Raw genomic sequence first — 21,935 nt, 5'->3', positions numbered from 1 at the left:
ATGTCAAGAAGAGACAAGAGCCCAGAGACACTTTTGACAAAACCAAAGACGATTTGTCAAGAAAATGGCTTCTGGTGCAGATCTATTAGAATTACACAAAACTCTTTTTGAGTGAGACACAGTAGCTCAAACAAAGATTCCCCAAAACATACTCCTCAATAGCCTGTTAGTTGAGGAGCTACTGTACCACCTTGTCCCTTGATAAGATCAATACACAGATTTCTTGTTTCCAGCTTTGGAATTTATTAATGAATAATCACATGGCTAGATTGGACTGAACTTTCAGACAGCATTTTTCCTCCTTTTTTTTTAAAACCTTGAACAGCCTTAGGTTCCCTTCCCTTCAAACATTATGGGCATTATCTTCAAATACAAAAGGAGAAAGGACAGACTTGCTGCTACATCCAAAGCCATAGCTGTGGTCAGGCAAAAAGAGGGGGCTGTGAGAATGCCTGCTGGATTTGCAATGGAAAGTGAACGAGCAAAGAAGTTGAGCCAAGCTTTTCTTTTTTTTTGGCCGCGGCTGGCTGCACCAGTGACCTTTTTTCTTTTTTGGTTGTGTCTATGAGAATGAATGGAAGAAGAGACCTGCATGGAAGGGAAGAACTGTGATGGAAACTAGCCATGAGCAGCACGCTGCCATTCACTGGAAGTTTTCATCCCTGACAGGTTCAAATTATTTTTGGGACATCAAATAATATGCTGGAAAATAACTGTTATTCAATGTCTTTTTTTATGAGCTTTCTTGTACATTAATAGCAGATTTGCTCCGTTATGCAACTTGTGTCGTATAGATTGTTTCAATGAATGAGTAAAAATGTACATGTGTAACTCTGACATTCATGGTGGAAACACATTTTTTTATATATATTAAATGGTTTAATAATTAAACCATGAATATTATCATATGGACTTTATTGCGACTGTAAAGGTACGTTCAACTCAGTTTGACCTGATGTACTTGACACAGTATTTTCCTGAAAGCAATCTTTTGCCAAATATTTGCAGCTAGAAGAAAAACAAGGATGCTGTAAATGTAAAGTGTACATGTTTATTCATCATTACAAGGGTTATGGGTTAGGTTTGGCCAATATATCGGCTATTATTGGATAATTTTTACGACACCGTTATTGGCAATCATGCAGACGATTTGTGATGATTTTAACCCCTTTCAACCTGGTCTCCCTCGTTATAGGTGAAAGTGTTTAAAAGAAAATGTCTTAAACACCAGAGCTACAAGCTCACAGCGTGTTGTGTTGTGAGCTTGTAGATCTACATTCTTTCTTTTCGCATATTCTATTTTTGAAAAACTTTTTTCAAATTGATTTTGTACTTATATTGGTCAAATCATCTGTAAACAGTGGGTCAGGACTACTCCAAAGTCTGGATCAGCAACGGACCTATAAATCTGGCATCGGTCGGGCTGTACTTTAAACTACTTTTCTACTTTCAACCCATTATGCTTTACTCCTGCCAGGTGACACAGAATCCCAGGTGCAGGCACATAACTACCCTTTTTCCATTTGTTTTGGTCTCTTTTTTATATGCTGCTGGAACATGAAATAAAATGAAAGGGTCAAGGGAAAATGTCAACTTGACAGCAGCTACACTAGAGTTTAGGTTTGTTTCCTCCTCCAAATCAGCAGAACAATTTTTAAGTCCAAATACCATCTATATTCATCCTCTGCTAACCACATGAACCTATAGTGTCTGGGGCAAACGTTCTGCCAAAATGGTTTTAGGTGAGAGGGATATGAGGAAACACTACTTGGTAACAGTTGCTGCAATAAAGTTTGAATATTTAAGTTTCACTAAGGCAATGACTCTGTCACTCTGTTAAAAAAGAAACTATTCTAATTATCAACAATACAACAATCATCACAAATCCAACTACCCTTTGTTTATGAAATGACAAAATTGTTGGCTTTGACTTCAAATTTATAAATGATGAATTGACCCCACTAACAGCCTCAGCTTCTCATCAGCCATCTTTAAAGACCATTTTTCCATTATGTTTTGGTTCCATACTAAAATTATTTTACTTACTTCCCACTCACTGAGCCCACCTGTTTCTACTAGGCATATGCAAAGGCCATTTGCTTTCAGAGTAATAAATTCAAACTTGGCTTCGCTTTCTCAGGAATTGCTCCTTAACAGCTTTCCCAGAACAGGCAATTACTATCATTTTTTGGTGCATAACAAGGTGTGGAGTTCTCCTTATGTTTTTGTTTGTCAAAAAAAAATGGCTTGTAGCTCAGTCTAACTTAAACCTGAGAGAAAGACTTACTGATGGCATCATTGGTACCCAGCTTTAACAAAACATGAGCATTAGCGTAGCCGATGGTGTGTGTGTGTGTGTGTGTGTGTGTGTGTGTGTGTGTGTGTGTGTGTGTGTGTGTGTGTGTGTGGGTGGGGTGGGGAGCTAATGTGGGCTAATACGCACTGACAAGTAGTCAGAGAGAATGTCCTTTATCTATGTGCTCACTGCTCGCTTTTGTTCCCTGTCAAAATCAATCAGAGAGCCACTATGATGGAAGCACAAAGGCCTGTAGGCACGATGACAAGGTCTAAAAAACAAGGGGAGGCATTTAATGGCTTTGCAGACAGCCCTGACCTGTACTAACAAACACACATCACCAGTAAAAAGCAGCTGTACACCGGGCATGGCAGCCCTTGTACTTCACACGACCAAATCAAGTGGCAGCAAGATTATGACACTTTGCTGAACCCAAAATGATCCCATGACAAGGCTCTAAGTCTAAACAGTATTAATTAATTGCGACCGTCAGGTCGCAAGTTACTATGAAAAGCTCCACCGGCTGTCCGGCTGTCACACCACGTCACACTTTTGGCTCTACTCTTAACTCCGGCACTGTTGCACCCTATCCATGCCAAACTTTGCACACACACTCCTTGGCTGGCAAACCACAACCTCCAGCCCTGATTTCTCACATGGCCCTCTTCTAGCGCTACCATGAGGCCGATTTTTGCAAAACACATTTTTGGACACTGCTCCTACAGATTTTGCCCAAAGATTACACAAAGCGGTACACAGTATCTCTAAAGTCATGTCATCAACATGGATCTGTCCCATTTCCCATGTTCCCTCCTGATTGGCTACGATTGCCTTCTAAAGTTTGTGTATGCGACCTGACGGCTGCTTATCTCCCGATTAGGGAGTCTTACTGGTAACTTGTAGTCCCGAAGGATGGGAAACTTGTACAGTGTGGTATACTGCTTAGGATGGTGGCCAGACACGGAACCAAACTTCAACTGGGACAAAGAGAGCATCAGGACATACTGTATATCTAAATGCGCGTAATATGAGCATAGTACGTCTCAGGTGAGGTCTAGGCCTCCCAAAGACTACATACGCTGTAGGTATCACAGATCTGAGCGAATTAACTGCAAGGAATGTCACCATGCCACATCCATTCGCCCAATTACACTAAAGAGAAGAGGACAAGAAGCACAGGAAGAATATCATAAGAATAGCAGCGTTTTTCATTAATGGTAGGGAGGAAGCCGAACTCAAGTCTGGTTTGTGGATGGATAAACCAAGGTTGTTTTCTCCTCTTGGGGGCAAACTGCCCCCTCCCCCCCCCCCTTCCCCCAAACCCCCAAACATATTTCCAACACCCGGCTACTGGAGGAGAAAGCCATAATCTGAGTCTATAGCTCAGGGTCCATTTCTGGGTTTGACTTGTGCTCTTCCAAGACTCACCAGTGATGAATTGCGTGACACGTAAATGCACAGAGGTTTGGAAAACTCTGTCTACTGCTATTCCCTGAACAGATTAACAGATGTTGAGGGAGAATAGAAAAAAAGAAAGAAAAAAAAAAGTGTGTAAGAGAGAGAGAGAGAGAGAGAGAATCTGCTCAATATGCAATGTGACTGTTGCTACAATAAAATCATCAGGTCACATCAGACCAGTTCTCAGGCCCCAGGGTGGAAAGAGTTGTGTAATTCAGCAATGGGAAGAACACACACGCACACACACACACGCGCGCACGCGCGCGCACACGCACACGCACACACACACACACACACACACACACACACACACACAGACACACACAGACACACACCAGTGGCCATAGTCACTGGAAAAGAGTGTAGGGGTGAACAGATATGTAAACACATCTCAACTTCACAGACCTTAATGGCTAAACAAATGAATGGGAGGTCTGGATCAAACTGCAGCATTAGATTACAGCACAGTGTGTGTTTCTGTGAAAGCATTCCAGTAATAGGCCATGTGTGCGTGCGTGCGTGCGTACGTGCGTGCGTGCGTGTGTGCGTGCAGTATGTGTGAGTTAGATATAGTGTGGGTGAGTGGGAGTGATACCCCTGTGTGAGATAATAGTAATAGGCTGCGCACATTTTTGGTCAGAGCACAAATCAGCATTTAAATTAAATAACAACTTGATACTAGAATAAAAGAGTTCAGATGATTACAGGTCATGATGTTTACGATTGCTGCACTTTATTGGTACAGTCTGACCTGCCATATCTGTCATGGCAGAAATCTCCTCTGTTTTCTTGAATCTCCAAAAATGCACACTATAAAATTATCAGTATTTAGCCTACACTATACTGAAAACACACACACACACACACACACACACACACACACACACACACACACACACACACACACACGAAAAAACCTTAACCTTCGCTGGTACCTTCGGCGGTAGCCTTCGGTGGTAGATTGACAATTTTGGCACAACATAATCATTATGACAAAACAACAGACATGTTTTTTAAAGTCTCTGCAGGGAATTCCAATAATATAACCAAATGTTGGTATTAGTTTTCCTCTAGCACAGTGGTTCTCAAGAGTTGGGTCCAGGTGTGGTGATTTAGACCCGAGCTGGGATTGAACCCCAGTCTCCCACTCGGCAAACCAATGCACAACCTATACCGTGACAGTAGAGCTGAGTCCAACTGGCAGAGTTGCTGTGGCCGGGTATTGTCTGGGACACTACATCTACCCCCTACGTTTTTGGGAGCGTGTCCTCGTGTTTCACACTATACGCTACGCCACTCACAATACGCACAACAACGCACATATTTCATGTCCCTCACACGAGAAACGCCTCCAATGTGTCCTGCACCACTGGCAAACCAACGCACATGGCACGGCCAGTTGTGCGTTGGTCTACGCTTTGGCGTTTGTAAGTAGCGCAGCGTGTAGTCCAAGGGTCTTCAACAGGGGGTCCGGGACCCCTAGGGGGTCCTCAGAATTACTACAGGGATCGTCTATTTTCGGCAAAGAGGTTTGGTGTAGAGGGGAAAAGTATTGATGGTTCAAGTGGTTAAATATCTGAAAACACAAATTGACATGAACCCAAAATACCCTAGTGATTGTGCTGGCAAACAATGAAACGATATGGAATGTTTGACACGGTTGTGGGGGTCCCTGCTTCATATCTCTCTCAACTAAGGGGTCCTTGGCCTGAAGAGAAGACGTTGAAGACCCCTGTTGTAGTGTGAAGCGCAAGGACGTGAACCACTGTTGACAAAACTGGTTGTCAACAGTGGTCGTCAAACATTTTCATATTAAGGACGCCCAAATGTTTGGTCGCGTCCAAGTTGGCACCATGTTACTGTATATTTGGTTCCTCAAGATTGATAGGGTTAAAGTGGTTAAACTGATTTTAACGCTATATTAATACATTTTACTGGGGACCCCCTGGAACACCCTTAAGGACCCCTGGGGGTCCTCTGACCGCAATTTGAGAACCAGTGCTTTACAATACATCAGTGCTCAATGAAACAGGAGGAAACTGGATATGGCAGGCAGGACATTGTACACAGTGTGTGTGTGTGTGTGTGTGTGTGTGTGTGTGTGTGTGTGTGTGTGTGTGTGTGTGTGTGTGTGTGTGTGTGCGTGTGTGTGCGTGTGTGCGACTGAATCTGTGCACGTGAACACATGTGCAGTGTGTCAGAGGGAGAACGAGCCCTTTAAATCACAGAAGCAATAATCCTTGTAGATCACCCTCCAGATAATGATAACAATAGCAGTTCTCCCCTGCCCACCCCAAAAGCACAAGCCTGATTGATGGGTAAAGCCATCCGTTTATACGAGTGAGCCCTGGGCAGCGGGGTGCCGTCTTCAGAACAGATTGCACAAGGAAGGCTCCGTTTACCCCTGTGCCTGGCATTAACGCCCTCCTTATGAAAATTGAAAGCAAATGCTGCTATTTATTGTCATTATTGTTTTGCAACCTGTTCGCCCGTCTTTCATTCATTTACAGCAGGGTTCCCCAATTAGTTTTCCCCAAGGGCCGAAATTATGTCTAGGGTACGAAGCCGAGGGCCACAACATTGCAGGGGCGACGGCGGCGTTCCCGCTACTACAACGACAGTTCAGATATCGTAGTTGTCGGGTGAAAATCTTGTATGTCCAAAACCGTTCGTGTCCACACACACTGCGTTTTATGAGCAGGAGGGCGCTTTGGATATCATTTTCATAGCACTAGCAAGCATGCAGATTCACACACGCAATATTCTACTCCACTGGTTCCCAAACAGTGGGTCAGGACCCATTTGTGGGTCGCGGACAGATTCCCAAAAAAGCAAAACTTTTCATGAAGTAGACCTTTATGCAGTGAAGCTACCAGTATCCATGCAGCTACTGTGTGTTAAAAGTGAAGGATGTATCACTGTATATTTCTGCAAGTTTCTGCAAGTAGGCACAACAATTATCATTTTTCTCTATTCAACAGTGATGGAAAAGTATAATCCTCACATTTGTAATGCAGCTGTAATTGTCATCGCATTAGAAACCAGATATTTTAGTCTCAATGCTGCCAAGTAAGGAGCACTATGCAAAGCATATATTAGTCCTCGACAGAGTAAATGAGAAACACATTTGGTTTATGTCTTCACCTTAATCTCCTCAAGACCTATGACACCTTTCAGCTGGCAGCTATTCAAAGGCCATTGACTGTTTTCAAGTAATCTCACATGTGTGGGAGAGTGTGCGTGTGTGTTTTAGTGAGGTTGGGTATCAAAAGATTTCACCATACTGTACATATTGTCACTGTCGGGCAGAAATCTCCCACATCAATCTTAAAAAAAAAGAAAAGAAAATCTCGTAAATCAATACCCTACCTCTACAAGCTCAGAACGTGTGGCAGTGTGACACATTGCATGTTTGAATTTTATTTAAGTGAAAGTCTGTGTTTCTTTTTTTAATGAAAAACAAACAAATTAAAAGTATTAACAAGAGCTTGAGACTAAATAATAAGTCATTTTTTAGTTTCCTGAAAATTAACCGTTTTGGACATTTCAACCTGACAGCGAAGATATATTACAATGTATGAGTCAGACAGTGACTACTGTAACCACACTGTTACTTGGAAACATTGGAAAACAAAAAAACTGAAGCTTATTGCATCAACACTAAAAGGCGCGTGCACATGGGCGCCGCGTGCACATGGGCCGTGCACATGGGCCGTGCACATGGGCGCGTGCACATGGGCGCGTGCACATGGGCCGTGCACATGGGCGCGTGCACATGGGCCGTGCACATGGGCGCGTGCACATGGGCCGTGCATGCATCCGCCTGGGTGGTGGCAGACTGCTGGCCGAGCGCTGGCGCTTTGGCATGGGATCAACTTTGACCCCAAAAATAAAATGCACAGACCCGGTTGGTTGTTTAAATTGGCCAAAACGAGGGCGCCTGGTGGCCTACTGGACCAGGAGCGTACCATATAGGCATTGCCATTCCGGCATCAATGCCAGCGGCGTCGCCGGTTCGATTCCCGATCCGGACGATCTTTGCCGCGTGTCACTCCTTGTCTCTCCCCCATTTCCTGTCAGTCTACTCCAATACTATCCAATAAAGGCAAAAAGCCAGAAAAAAAAAAAAAAAAGATATTCTCCCAAATATGGAGATGACGGACGTCATAGACCACATGAGACTGACACAATATGTCCACATATGGGCATTCACAGATATGGGCTTAATATTGATGACATCAGGGATCTCCATATATGGGCATAAAAGGGACAAGGACGGAATTCATTAGCAAGTGTGACTATTGATGACATCAGGGATCTCCATACAGAATGTGGGCATAAAAAGGGATTGTATGATGTCAGACGTCAAATACATTGTCAACTTGAGTAAAAGGATGTTATCTTCCCTGTTGAACTACATACAGTACATGTTTGTTTGTAGAATTTGAACAGGAAACACCATTTCCCATGGATGTGGAAGACTTTAGGTTTCATCCACACTATGTCAGAAATAATCCTAGAAGGTCTGGGGAGAAAACAAAACTAAATGTTGAGATGAAGTACAGTATAAGCCAGTGGTTCTCAAAGTGGATTCCAGGGACTCTGTGGGTTCCTTTAGAGGGGTCTAAATGGACCCATACAAGTCTGTAACTCTGACAGTATACAAATGGAACCAAATGGACCCTAACGGGACCATTTGGTTCCATTTGTACACTGTCAGAGTTAAGGGAAGACCTTGAAATGTAAAAGTTTGAGAAACACTGGTATAAGCTATACTACTCTAGACTGGGACACAACATATAGTGGCATACAGTCCTGAGGAATTACAGCTGATTATCACAGCTTTACAGGACATGAAGGCAGCAAGAGTAAGGCGGTGAGGTTGTGGGGAGGAGCTGCATTTATGTGCGCTTCATTTAAGCACTGTGCCATTTTCTTTTTGGTTGAGATTTGGCCGACTGTATGTGTAAATGTTAAATATGGAGTATGGACATCGACCGATGACGAGGAATTGAATACGTTTGTACTACCGGTATTTCGTGCTCCTTTTTGAGCATGTATTGCTGTTTAAATTGTTTCGTTATTGTTACTTTTAAGTTTTTTATTCATACTTTTTAATGTTTTCATTAATTAATTTAATGAATTAATACTTGATGTAAACTTTATTCACAGTAAGAACATGTCATAACTAAATACTGCAGCGTATCAAAATCACGGTTTCCTTTGTGTGTATTATTTTGTGAATAAACACTGACACATGCACTCGCGTATGCGGAAACAGAGCACATAGTTGTCAAGCCGCATCCTGTAGTCACTCTAAACAAAAAAACACCAAAAGCATGGGCAGTCCCCTCTCGAATTCCCATTACATGTTCAAACACACCACAAATATGAGACAAGCGACGAGATTTGGCAGTGGCAAACTACAGTACAGCACCCGCATGCATGGACAGTGATGGGAATGAGTCGGGCCTCTAATAACACTAAGCAGCAATAACGTCCTCCTTTTCCTCTCTTTGTTATCGTGGAATCGCACGGGGAGGAGGAGGAGGAGGTGGAGAAAGGCGCTTCGTTCAGTTCACGTGTTTTAAACAAACAAGCTGTTGCTGGCTGTCACTGAGGTCCCTGGTCAAACGTAGTGTAATTTGGCCAGATGTTCACAGTCACAAAGCGTGGGAAACAGGTTGCCTCTCTTCCACCACTCATTGAAATTCACCCCTCCTCCTTTACCCATTCAGAACGAGGTACACGTTATTGTGTATCGTTATTGAATGCTTTAACTATTGAAAAATAGCAGATATACAAGCTCACAGCGCGGCGAGCTTGTAGATCTGCCATTTTTGAAAAATCGTGAAAATGTGAATTTTGACCCGATTCTACAAGTGTCTTTTGGATCCTTCTAAGGGTTTTTTGAAAAACCTTTGATTCTATGTCAGCAATCTGGCCAGCCATTGTCAAAGAAAAGGTCCTTTTCACTTAATTGGAGCTCAGTCAGTCTGTTCTTGAGAGACTACTATGTGAGTGGTTCTCAAACCTTTTCATGTGAAGGACCCCCAAAATGATATGTATTTGGCCACGGACCACCATCTCAAAATATTTAGTTCCAGGGACCCCCCAGAAGCAAAATTTGAGTTACAAACGTTCGCTTTGAAAATACATATATTCAAAGATTTGCACACGTTTTCACGACTTTTTCAAAAATAGCAGATCTACAAGCTTGCAGCGCGGCACTCGGTGCCGCGCTGTGAGCTTGTATATCTGCTATTTTTCACTGGTTAAAGCGTTCAATAATTCGAGGCCTAAATGGGTTAAGCGCCATCCCTCATTCCCTTTGTATTCCTTTCTAAATTACATCGTGGTTTCACTGTGCCTGTAAACAAGCACGATCAGATGTGTTTTGTTATGTTTAAGGATGGAAAAAATCGCAAACATCCTTGCGGTCAGGATGTGTCTGCTCCAACTGTCCACTTTCTCGATCCCAGAGACCGTTTCCTTTGCTGTTATTTGTGTATACTGTAGACCAGGGGTTCCCAAACCTTTTTGGCTCAGGGCACCCCATAAATATTTTTTGCATCCGAGGCACCCCTACATTATATTCATAATTTTCACTCCTAGCACATTATATTTACGGCATATTTTAGCGATTATGTAGCGAGGAAAACATTGAGATAATAGCCATTTTGGTTAGAACTGTCTGAAAATAACTTTGTACTTCAAGTCTAAAATTATACTAAATATTTTTTTAAGTGTCCAAATAAATTTGGAATATTATCAAATTATCTTGCGGCACCCCTGGACTGCCGTCACGGCACCCCAGGGTGCCCCGTCACCCACCCCTGCTGTAGACACTCACGTGGGGTAACTGGGGTTTCATCCTCAGTCTGATCTAGGCTCAGTTTTATCCCTACAGCGCCACAAACATAACACAAAAAAACTGAAAGCTGTGTCACCAATGAGAAATTACGTTTTATTGCACATTTCTCCATTTCTGAGTTGATTGCATCATAAATGTGCTCATATGCCTGGTTCACTCAAGCCTATCTTTGTATCAGTGCAGCATAAGTAGAGCGGAATCTGAGGGAATGAAAGCTTTATAGTCCCAGGATGAGCCTCATCTCCACTTGGGCTCACATTTCATTCTGTCCATTATATTACAATCTAATAAGAGCTCAGGGCTACTAATAGTCCATGGGCCAGACGAGTTGTCGGTATCAAAAAGGTGGCAAAGGTTACCATGCATTTTTGAAAAGCTCTATATCTGTAGATTATATTTTGGTATGATAACCCTTTCTTAGACACAGCTAAATTGGTGTTATCAGCCGCTAGAGTTGGTGTCCCATTAACTTAACATTACAGGAAAAAAAAGCAAAAAATTAATCTGCTTTAAGTAGCATAAGAGGGGTCAAACTAGGGGGTTTTCATGTTGCTGAATCCATTGCAAGCATCTGTTTTGCACGAAAAACATTCCTGGGGCTAAAACAGCCCCCAAAAAAGTGTTAAAAAGTGATGACTCATCACTTTTCATCACTAAACCATAGTCTTGTGGGACAGTTTTTAGCCGAAGGAATGTTTTTTGTGCAAAACAGATGCCTGCAATGGATTCAGCATCATGAAAACCCCCTAGTTTGACCCCTCATATGCTACTTAAAGCAGATTCATTTTTTGCTTTTTTTCCCTGTAATGTAAAGTTAATGGGACAACAAATCTAGCGGCTGATAACACCAATTTAGCTGTGTCTAAGAAAGGGTTATCATACCAAAATATAATCTACAGATATAGAGCTTTTCAAAAATGCATGGTAACCTTTGCCACCTTTTTGATACCGACAACTCGTCTGGCCCATGGACTATAAGAAGAAAGGAGCGATTTAAACTTAATCCCATCTCTCAGAAGGAAATAAAGGTCCAGAGATGCTTAAAAATTGGGCGATCATGAGTCCTATATACCAAGGAATGTCCAGAACAATCCCCCTGCCCCTTAGCCAAGTCTATAGACAGTATTCATTTGCCACGGGAAAGCTTTGAGATTAGGAAATCACATTTTGTGCTCCCCAAGTTTAAAAGGAATCGTGACAATTCCTCAACACCTTCTCAATGAATTCTATGAAAGGGTGCATGCTGGCAACAATCCACCACATGAATAAGCTGGGGAACTGCGCTTCCAAAATGGAGATGGGTTTGTTTAAACATGGCTTATTATTTTGTTTATAGCGATGAGGTGCCTCAGACTGTCCCAGTGGTTATCAGAGACATCTGCTATTATTTAACGACATAATGAGGCTTTACCTTTGTGGATTCTGCCTTTACCCCCTCTCTCCCGGGACTATGCAAAACACACTGCGCTGACTCACCCGCTGTTTTCCTGATTTTTGATGCTCACTTGAGCCAAGAGAAGTCAACAGGTCAACCATCAAACACCAAGAAAATTGGATGTGTACCTCCACTAGCTCCTCTTTTTATCTTAATTGTAACCACTTGTGGTTTTACTGTACAGAGGAATAATATTCTAGCATTACGGCTGTTGTCAGGCAGAAACCTCTTATCTCCATATAGTTTAACTGTCTGTGTTTTCTTATCATACTACAGCGTCACACAAAAGCGGAAAAAGTTGCAGATCGAAGAAGCAACATGTTGGATCTGCTGCTAGTACTGTGATTTATTTATTTGAATCCTTAAAAGTAACAGTTTTGGACATAATGAGGTTTGCAGGAACGCCTACTGAGTAGCAAAAAAACTACTTTCTGGCCTTGACAGCCCATACAGTACGTGTAAAGAGTCCTATCTGATTGCATTAAACAACGTTAAACTCACTTTGCCACTCGATTTGCTATTCACTTTATGCATGCGCATACTCTATGGTACAGTATGGAAAAGTACAATTATTCTATTGTTGCTTGCAATCATCAAGACGCAGATTAAAAAGCCTTTTCATCCCGAATAAGAAAGAAACGAGAGGGCGGATGATTTCCTTGGGACCACTAGTAATCACTGAAGGCTGTAGAAAAGGAAAACAGTCACCTCACATGCAATAATTAGGGCCCTAAACTCCAGTGTGTGTGCGTGTGTGTGTGTGTGTGTGTGTGTGTGTGTGTGTGTGTGTGTGTGTGTGTGTGTGTGTGTGTGTGTGTGTGTGTGTGTGTGTGTGTGTGTGTTACAGTCAGTTTGGGTAACTCAGTGAGATTGGGGTAAGAGCGCTCGTTTTGTCGTTCACCACACATCCCTAACACCACCTGGATCAATTCAACTTGATAGTCTCTTATCAGCGCACCTGTATAATTCTGCGTATTCACCATGAGAAGGCGACAACAGCCATTCACTCGTCACTCGTTTGCGACACCTCTTTCGTTGTTTATCTACTAGCCTAGCTCTGCTGTGTTATCCATTAGCTTACTATGCCTAACTCTAACCCTAACCTTTTTGAGCGGTGGTCACAACGCTCCTATACGTGGCCGTGTGTGTGGGTCTGTCTGTCTGTCTGTCTCGGTGTCTCCGTGTCTGTCTGTAGCCTGCAGTAACCTTTTCTGACCACACATGTTAAGGGAGGGGCGCTGTTGCACACACACACACACACACACACACACACACACACACACACACACACACACACACACACACACACACACACACACACACACACACACACACACACACACACACACCACCGCTCAGTTCACACGAGTGTGATTTTTTTTTTTACCTATAATTTTTATCCCACGATTTTTTTTTGTAACCCATTTTTCACACAGTGCCAATTGCCTATGTAATCCTGGGCTCTGCTCTCCCTCTGCCAACCTGGGGAGAGCAACGGACTGACCTCATGCTTCCTTCTATGCATGAGGAGCCCAAGTTGCTTCTTTTCATCCGACAGTGGAGATTTCCCTGGTTTGGACGTAGCGCGTGGAAGGAACACGTTATTCCAACCAGTTCCTTTCCCCTCCATCAGACGCCCCGGCTGGCCAGGGGGAGGCATTATTGAGATCAGGATTACTGCATGTTTTTTGTGAGGGTAACAACCCTAGGAGACACGGGGAGAACATGCAAACTCCACACAGAAAGGTCCTATCGCCAACCCCACCTAGGGTGTGGGTGCTGATGACGCGGAGGGAGGAACACGCCCCCAGTGCCCTAACCTCCGTGGGATGAGGCGCTATCATTCCTGCCGACGCTACGTTGTCGTGGATCAAAGCGACCGCTTGTTCTGCCCCACGCCGCCCGACGAGCACTCCTGTTTCAATTTCACTGAAACTCAAAACAACTGTGACATATTATATATATATATACACACACACACACACACACACACACACACACACACACACACACACACACACACACACTAGACATAACTTTTGTAGATTTGATTATCATTTGATTCATTTAAAAGGGTAGTGGAGACTGGGGTGAAAGTAACACATTCAATAATTCTAATCAGAAACAAGCTAGGTGGATGAGACTTCTGCACATGCTTAGTAGAGTCCTCTGAGTCCTCTCTCCACCTAGAGTAGGTAGAAGTAAGCCATTTACCATGAGAGGGAGTGGGTTGTTGGCTGAATTACCACGGTTTCAGGATTGTGGCACGAGGCGAAGCAGAGTGCCAACAACCCACAACCCTCGAATGGTAAATTACTTTTCTACCACTTCTACCATATAAATGAAAGAAAACACAGTTGTAACTTGCAAGGTTATTTAGTTATACAACTGCAACACAACAGTGGGCGGGGTCCATGAGCCAACTCAAGGTTGTTGACTGATTTACCACTGTTTTAAGCCAATCAGAATCCAGTATCTGAACATGTGACCACAAAAAGTGGTAGAATGATCATTTTATCTCAACAAAGGTGTTTCAGGCAATCATACACAACTTCTGCATACTTTGATTTCTCTGATCTATTCAAACCTATATGTGTCATCCTGTTAATGCTTACAATATAATAAATATAATAATTCAAACCTCTACTCTTACATAACCACAGTCTCTACTATTCAAAGACGCTTGGCAGTACATCTCACAAAAAAATATATATATTGCACCCCGTAAGAAGAAAAAAAAATTAACATTTGCACTGCCAGCAAAACAACACCAGAGGCATGGACAGAGAAAAGGTTGGACAAAGAAACAATTTGGCAAAGATGTCTGCCTATAAGCGTTGCTAAACTGACTGAGGAGTTGACAGGTTGGGGTTATATCAGTCCAGATTACGGTTTTCCCATTGAGACTGCCTAGCAGGGATGGGACGATAAGCGATATTATCGTATATCGTGATAAAAAAACACTCGCGATAATCGTATAGTGGAGATTTAATTTATCGTGATATCGTCCTCCATCATGCATTATTTGCCGAGCTGCATATCCGGTACCACTTAAACCCTCTATAATATTGGTAAAAGGTACTTATAATACAGTACATACTTGATACAGTCCTTTTTTCACCCTCTGTCAAATGTCTTTGCCAAAAAATAGCCGATCTACAAGCTCACAGTTGCGACGCGTTGTGAGTGTAGATCGGCTATTTTTGGCTAATGTTCCAACCCAGGATAATGGATTTTGATTATCGCGATAATATCGTAAATCGAGATTTCTTTTGTCACAATAATCGTGATATGAAATTGTCATATCGTCCCATCCCTACTGCCTAGCATTGTCGTTGCACTCTCATTAGCACATGGTTGCTCACGGTGAGCAGAGTGCACTTACCTCAGGGGGATCAGGGGGTGCACAGACCCTCATCTGGTTCTGATTTAAGAGAACGAAGGTGGAAATTATTATTATTTTATTAAAGGAGGGCAGAATATTTTCTGCTTTCATTTTGGCATTCTTTCTCCCTTCAGCTTTTCAATGGCCCTTCTTGGATCTCCAAGACTTTGGAGGCACTTGGTTAAAAGAGGTTACATGAGCTCAGCCATGCAGTTGCCAATTTAATCACTGATTAATGCCAAATACCGTATTTAACATCAAAGTAAATCAAAATGACATGGAATTCAATATTAGGTCTAGCTTTCATTTTCACTAGTGATGTATTGTCAGCTAACAATTATCTAACTATATGAGATACCGTTTTATATATAATAGCACACATGACTGTATTGCTTTGAGCAACATTGTTAACGTTTCATGCTATGAGCTGAGGAAAATGATATCGTTTCCTCACATTCTTTGTTTCATACATGAATCTCCCAACCAACACATCCGTCAGTATCTGAATATCAAACATTATGTGAGTTTCTGGACCACCCTGAGCTTAGCTGGAGAGTTAAAATGTATGTTTTCAGCGACAGAATCCAAAATGATTTTGTCACTGTCGGGCAGAAACCTCGTATCTCCAAGTTTTAAATTTGTACTTTTGTTAACCAAGTAAAGCCCTGCTTCATCATACAAGGCTGTCGCACAAAAGTAGTGAAAACAGCCGATCTACAAGCACACTGTGTGCTTGTAGATCTGCTATTTTCACTAGTTTAGTTCATTTTTAAAAGGATAAATACAAAACGAACGTCTTGGACATACAAGGTTTCCACTCGACAAGGACGATTTGCTGTCTGGGCCAAACTACCCAGAGACAAGATTTCCTGTTTTCGATTCCATTTGTGCTTATGATTGAGATTCTATATCTTCCAAAATCGTCAGAAAAGTTGTTCTCGCACATCCAGCAAAATCTAGTTATAAATAGACTCTGGGGAAATTTGGAGTTTGTTCAGGTATGTTTCTGGTCAGCTTAATATGGTAGATCCATTGAGGTCTCTCTGTTATGATGTGGTTATGTCATGATCTGGTTAGCTTCATATCGTTGCTGTCGGGCACAAACCTTGTATCTCCTCATATTTCAACTTTTTGGTAAATTAATGCCCTACTTCGTCACACAACAGTAGTGAAAAAATAGCTGATCTACAAGCTCACAACGTGTTGCAATGCAAAGCCCTTGCTATAATTTTACATTTACAAGTAAAATTCTTAAAATTCGCTTCTTACATCGTATTAAAATTAGATCCTTTATGCAACATTGGGATTCTGGCATGAGGATGGTGAAACAAGAAAGGTCATAGGTTCACTAAAATACTGTATGCCTCAATATTACGACATCACCCTCTACCTTTATATCAGGTCGCACTTATTGCTGGTCCCTCATTGGCTTTTATGGTGATGATGACATCATCACCCGATTGATGATGTCACTCTGTGTTTTTTCAAGGGTTTTCTCTCTCCACAGAGATTCACCTAATGTATAGATAGATATAGACTAACTAGATTACCCCTCTCCTCACCCGTCTCTAAGGGATCCTTAGTCCGATCTCTGGTCGCTCACATCTAGAAATTGGTCTGGCACCTTCGTACCTCTATGACTGCCTGCATAGATATGTTCCAACCCGCCCACTCAGGTCCTCTAGTGCAGACCTACTTGAGGCGCCAACAATGACATATAAAAACTAGACCAGGTCAACCTGGTTGTGCCAGACCCCCTGTCTGTCATCATCATTTATGACATCATGCCTTTTGTAGGCATGTCATCATCATGTCATCATCATATATACCCTTTATATAGAAAACCAGGACAGACATTTGCTTATGTAGGCCTACCCATTTCATGGGTCTGGCAAATATGGTGAAGCAGCTTTCTGCTTCTACGGACCGACAGCTTGGAATAAACTCCCACTACACCCAAGACAGGCAGCCTCGGTGGATAGCTTTAAAGCACAGCTCAAGACCTATTTCTTTACTCTTGCTTTTAGCTGAATGTTTAAATCCCTGTGCTGCTAATTGACGTCTGCACTGTTCTGAAATTGTTCTTCAATGTTTTATGTTTTTATTTTTCTGCTTTATTGTAATCATAATTATTTCTTCTTATTCTGTATTTTGTATTTTATTTTACTTTTTCTCTGTTAAGCACTTGTGCTTCATTTTATGCTCTGTAAAGTGCTTTGAGCTGCATTTCATGTCATGAAAGGTGCTATACAAATAAAGTTTTATTATTATTATTATTTATACTGTAAACTGGATAAATACCCATAATGCATATTATGATGTCACCTCTGATTGGCTAGGGGCATACAAAGCTCGTAGCCCATGATTGGACAAGGGGCTTAAACACAGACACCCAAACACACATTGATTTGGATGATTGATTGATCGATTGATTGATTGACAGATAGATAGACAAGTTATGTTCTTAAGATGGCATTTATTACAATATATTTCCTTTTTTGAGCAGTGCTAACCGCTCCTACATCTTGTAATAAAAAAAATGAACTGTTTGCTGAAATAAAATAAATAATTTAAGGAAGGAATCAGACAAAGGCATTCTCTGCCAGTTTAAACATCTAGGAGAACGGTACAGGGTAAACACTAAATGAATACCCTAGGTCAAAGTGTCTCAAGTGGCATACAGTATTACTGTTAAAATAGTACAATGTTTTTTTTTTCTTTTGTTTGATCTATTTTACTGCCTAAACTTTGAGTTTGAAGTCCAAATGATATAAGAAAAGCTACAACGACAACCTTATGGAAGAGAAACATAAGAGCAAAAATAAAACAGCTGTGCAATGATTTAAAAACTTTCCATTTCCAAAGACTGAATCAACCTTTTTTTCCCCCCCAACTAAAGACCCTTCTGAGACTATTACACTTGCCCTTAAGTTTTACTGACTGTGACCCAATACCCCAAAGTAAGCACCCATAAAAATGCCACTGAAATAGATTGCAGGGAAAGTTGATCTTCCCATTGTTAATTTCCCGATTAAATGTGGACCTTTGCACGGGGGCAAAGAGATGCCTGTAAAGTTACCCTGAAAAGGCCATGGGGACGGGTCATTTTAGTAGCTACAGTATGTCCATATCGTCATTGTCAGGCAGAAACCTTGGATCTCCAAGTTTCAAAAGTGTATGTTTTTTCGTTAAGTAAAGCCCTGCCTCATCATACAAGACTGTCAAAAAAAAACTAGTGAAAATAGCAGATCTACAAGCACACAACGCCTTTCACCGAAGATCAACTATTTTCACCATTTTAAATCATTTTTAAAATGATTAATACAAAACGAACGGTTTTGGACATACAAGGTTTCCGCCCGACAACGGCGATATACTTGCCCTGATATGGTTTCCTTCCTGGAAACCAAGTGGTAATGGCCATAACCACAATTACACCACCAAACACGAATCTCCTCCAACACGTGGAGATACAAGAGAGGGGCTTTTGCCTTCAAGCTCGATCTGCCATTTCTCAGCAATTAATATTATTGTAAGGGGTCATTATGATGCTTGCCTAGCAACTCACTGGCATCAGACTACATTTTGTTGGCCAGTGTACTGAAAGCAAAAGAAAATATTGGCTGTAAAGATGATCCGGGTTAGCTTGCACAGCCCAGAAGATATATTTACGGTAACATTACATCAATCAGTGCAACGTACCCATATATTGAAATGAATCATATTCTCATCATGGACAACAGCCCAAAGAAACGTTCCCTTTCAAAGCGTCATAAAACTAACACTGCAGGCTTGCACTGACCACACCACTAGTGCTGACACTATCAGCAATAGAAATAAAAATAGACTACAGTAGAGAGGCCTCATAATCCCCTCTGCAACCAGATCAGCCTTTCACACAGCTGCCTTTAGGCTTTACTGAATATCGGTATAGTACATGGGTTAATCTGAGGACGGTGTATATTTCCAAGGGCCAGAGGATCTTGGGAAAGTGGGACGTTCATCCCAGTTCGGGGGGTAAACTAAGAGCACAGTCCTCCTCATCCCTCCCCTCACTCTCTTTGTCTCTGTGCTGTTTGCTTTGGCGGAGAGATTTCGGGAGATTGCAATGGGCTTCCTTATTCGACACCACACATTAAATGCAAAGCAACGGACACGGTTGGGTGGGAGGACAATAGGAGGCGGATGACAGATTGATAAGAGAAGAGACAGAACATGCACTTCTGTTCTTTCCATCATCATTTTACTGAAAACCATATCCAGTGGGATGACTGAACCGGCAGAATATTCAGACCGAACTCGTTCAAACCGCAGATTTTTACAGAAGCTGTAGGAATTTAGCGTCTCGTTGCTTTGTGGGGTGCATACATTGTGCATGTGCAGGGGCGTCACAATGGGTAGGAAAGTGGGACTGAGTTACTAGGGCCCAAGCTGGAGGGGCCCTAATAACTTTATCCATTGAAAAATATCAGATATACAAGCTCACAGCGCGGCACCGAGTGCCGCGCTGCGAGCTTGTAGATTTGCTATTTTTGAAAAGTTGTGAAAAATGTGTGAAAATCTTTGAATATATGTATTTTTTAAGCGAACATTTCCAACTCAAATCTTGCTTCTGGGGGTCCCTGGAACTAAATATTTTGAGATCGGGGTCCGTGGACAAATACATATCATCTTGGGGGTCCTTGACATAGGTTTCTTGCACAAATTTTCAAGATTTTTCAAAAATAGCAGATATACAAGCTCGCAGCGCGGCACTCGGTGCCGCGCTGTGAGCTTGTATATCTGCTATTTTTCAATAGTTAACATTCATGGGGGGCCCGCAGTGAATCCTTGTACCCAGGGCCCAGAGTTTGGTGTGACGCCCCTGTGCATGTGAGAATGATGTGCTCAAGTTCAAATACAAGGCTCCTGTGGACATTTTTTATTAAGTACAGAACCGCAGGTGGAGCGTAGTATAATATGTGTGTAATACTGTATGTGCAGGTATTATAGCGGAAATAGTAAGTGATGGTCATACTGTCTTTAAATCCTGACATACTGTATGATGAGAACATTTGAAACGGCAAATAAATCACTGCTATGACAAATATTATTCCATGTTGGTTAGGAGCCTTAAGGGCTGTACTCATTGGTACTTCTCTCAAGAGCCAGTGGGTCACTACATTACAGGGCAGAGAGCCTCAATTCACTCCATCTCTCACTTGGCTTTATAAAACACTGTTAAGCCTATGCTCTGTCGCACGTCGGTGTCTCACTCCGAAAATAGCAGACCTAAAAGCTCTCAATGCGTTGCGGATGGGACGCGTTGTGAGCTTGCAGGTCTTTTTGGAGCTGTGTGAAGCACAGGCTCCCTATACGTGGCTGTGTGGGTCTGTGTGTCTGTCTGTGTGTGTGTCTGTGTGTATGTAGCCTGAACTTCCTAAACTTCGGCACGCCACTAGTCCCACAGTTTTGCCACCACACACTCGCGCCATATGTCAAATCGACCGGCTTACTCGGGAATCGTGGGCTATTACTTTTCTAAGAGAAAGGTTCTATAGTTTAATTGATATTAATTTATTAGTGAATTAATTTTCCCCATTGACTTATAATGGGAATCGCAAAAACTCACATTCAATTATTTGTCTCTCGCAAACCATAGGGGCTAGAGTTTCAAGACTTGGAGAGGAGGTTCATAATGATTTCAAGGATTAAATAAAAAATAATTGTGTCATTTGGCCACATGGTGGCGCCATAACACCCCACTTTACGTTTTGGCCTGTAACTCTAGAACCGTAGGTCGGAAAATTAAAAATATTTTTCCCTGGATTCCTTGGGTCATGACGCATCTCCCCATATAGGCCACGCCCATTTGCGCCATGATAGATTTTCCGCCATCTTGAATTTTCTCCAAAACACACTTTTTGCTCCTTTTCCTACATATTTTCTTCAAATGTCACAAAAATCGGTACACATGATCCACACACACACACACACACACACACACACACACACACACACACACACACACACACAGCTCCACTTCACACGGGTGTGATTTTTTTTAATTTATTTTGCCGAGTGACGCTGTCGTGCGAGTGTGTTCTCTGGGCATTTTTAACATTGACTAGGTGTCTTGCAGGTGCGAGTAGTATATCAGTATATCAGAGAAATGGAATGCCAGCAGTTGTTTCCTGATTTCAAGAAGTTAAAATTATGGGGTCCATATTTCGGGCATGTCATTCAAAAAGACTCTTGCTGGAGCCCTCATTCAAACTTTCAAAGCCATTTTGACTATGCTTGCACCTCTTGGTTCTCCAACACCTCTAAAAACTAAGCTTGAGACCTCCCAAAACAAACTTGACTTGACGACTTCTCTGCCTAAAACCCACCTAATTCCAGCACACTTTGCTAGTCTGGGATGTCTCAGCGTAGAAGACAGGGTTAAATTGGATTGGTATTTAGAACGGGTAGTCGGGTACACATTATTGTGTATCATTATTTTATG

The sequence above is a fragment of the Nannobrachium achirus genome (assembly GCF_963921795.1).
Source record: "Nannobrachium achirus genome assembly, chromosome: 16".
In the NCBI taxonomy this organism is placed as follows: domain Eukaryota; kingdom Metazoa; phylum Chordata; class Actinopteri; order Myctophiformes; family Myctophidae; genus Nannobrachium; species Nannobrachium achirus.
Note: the sequence above shows the minus strand (reverse complement) of the source record.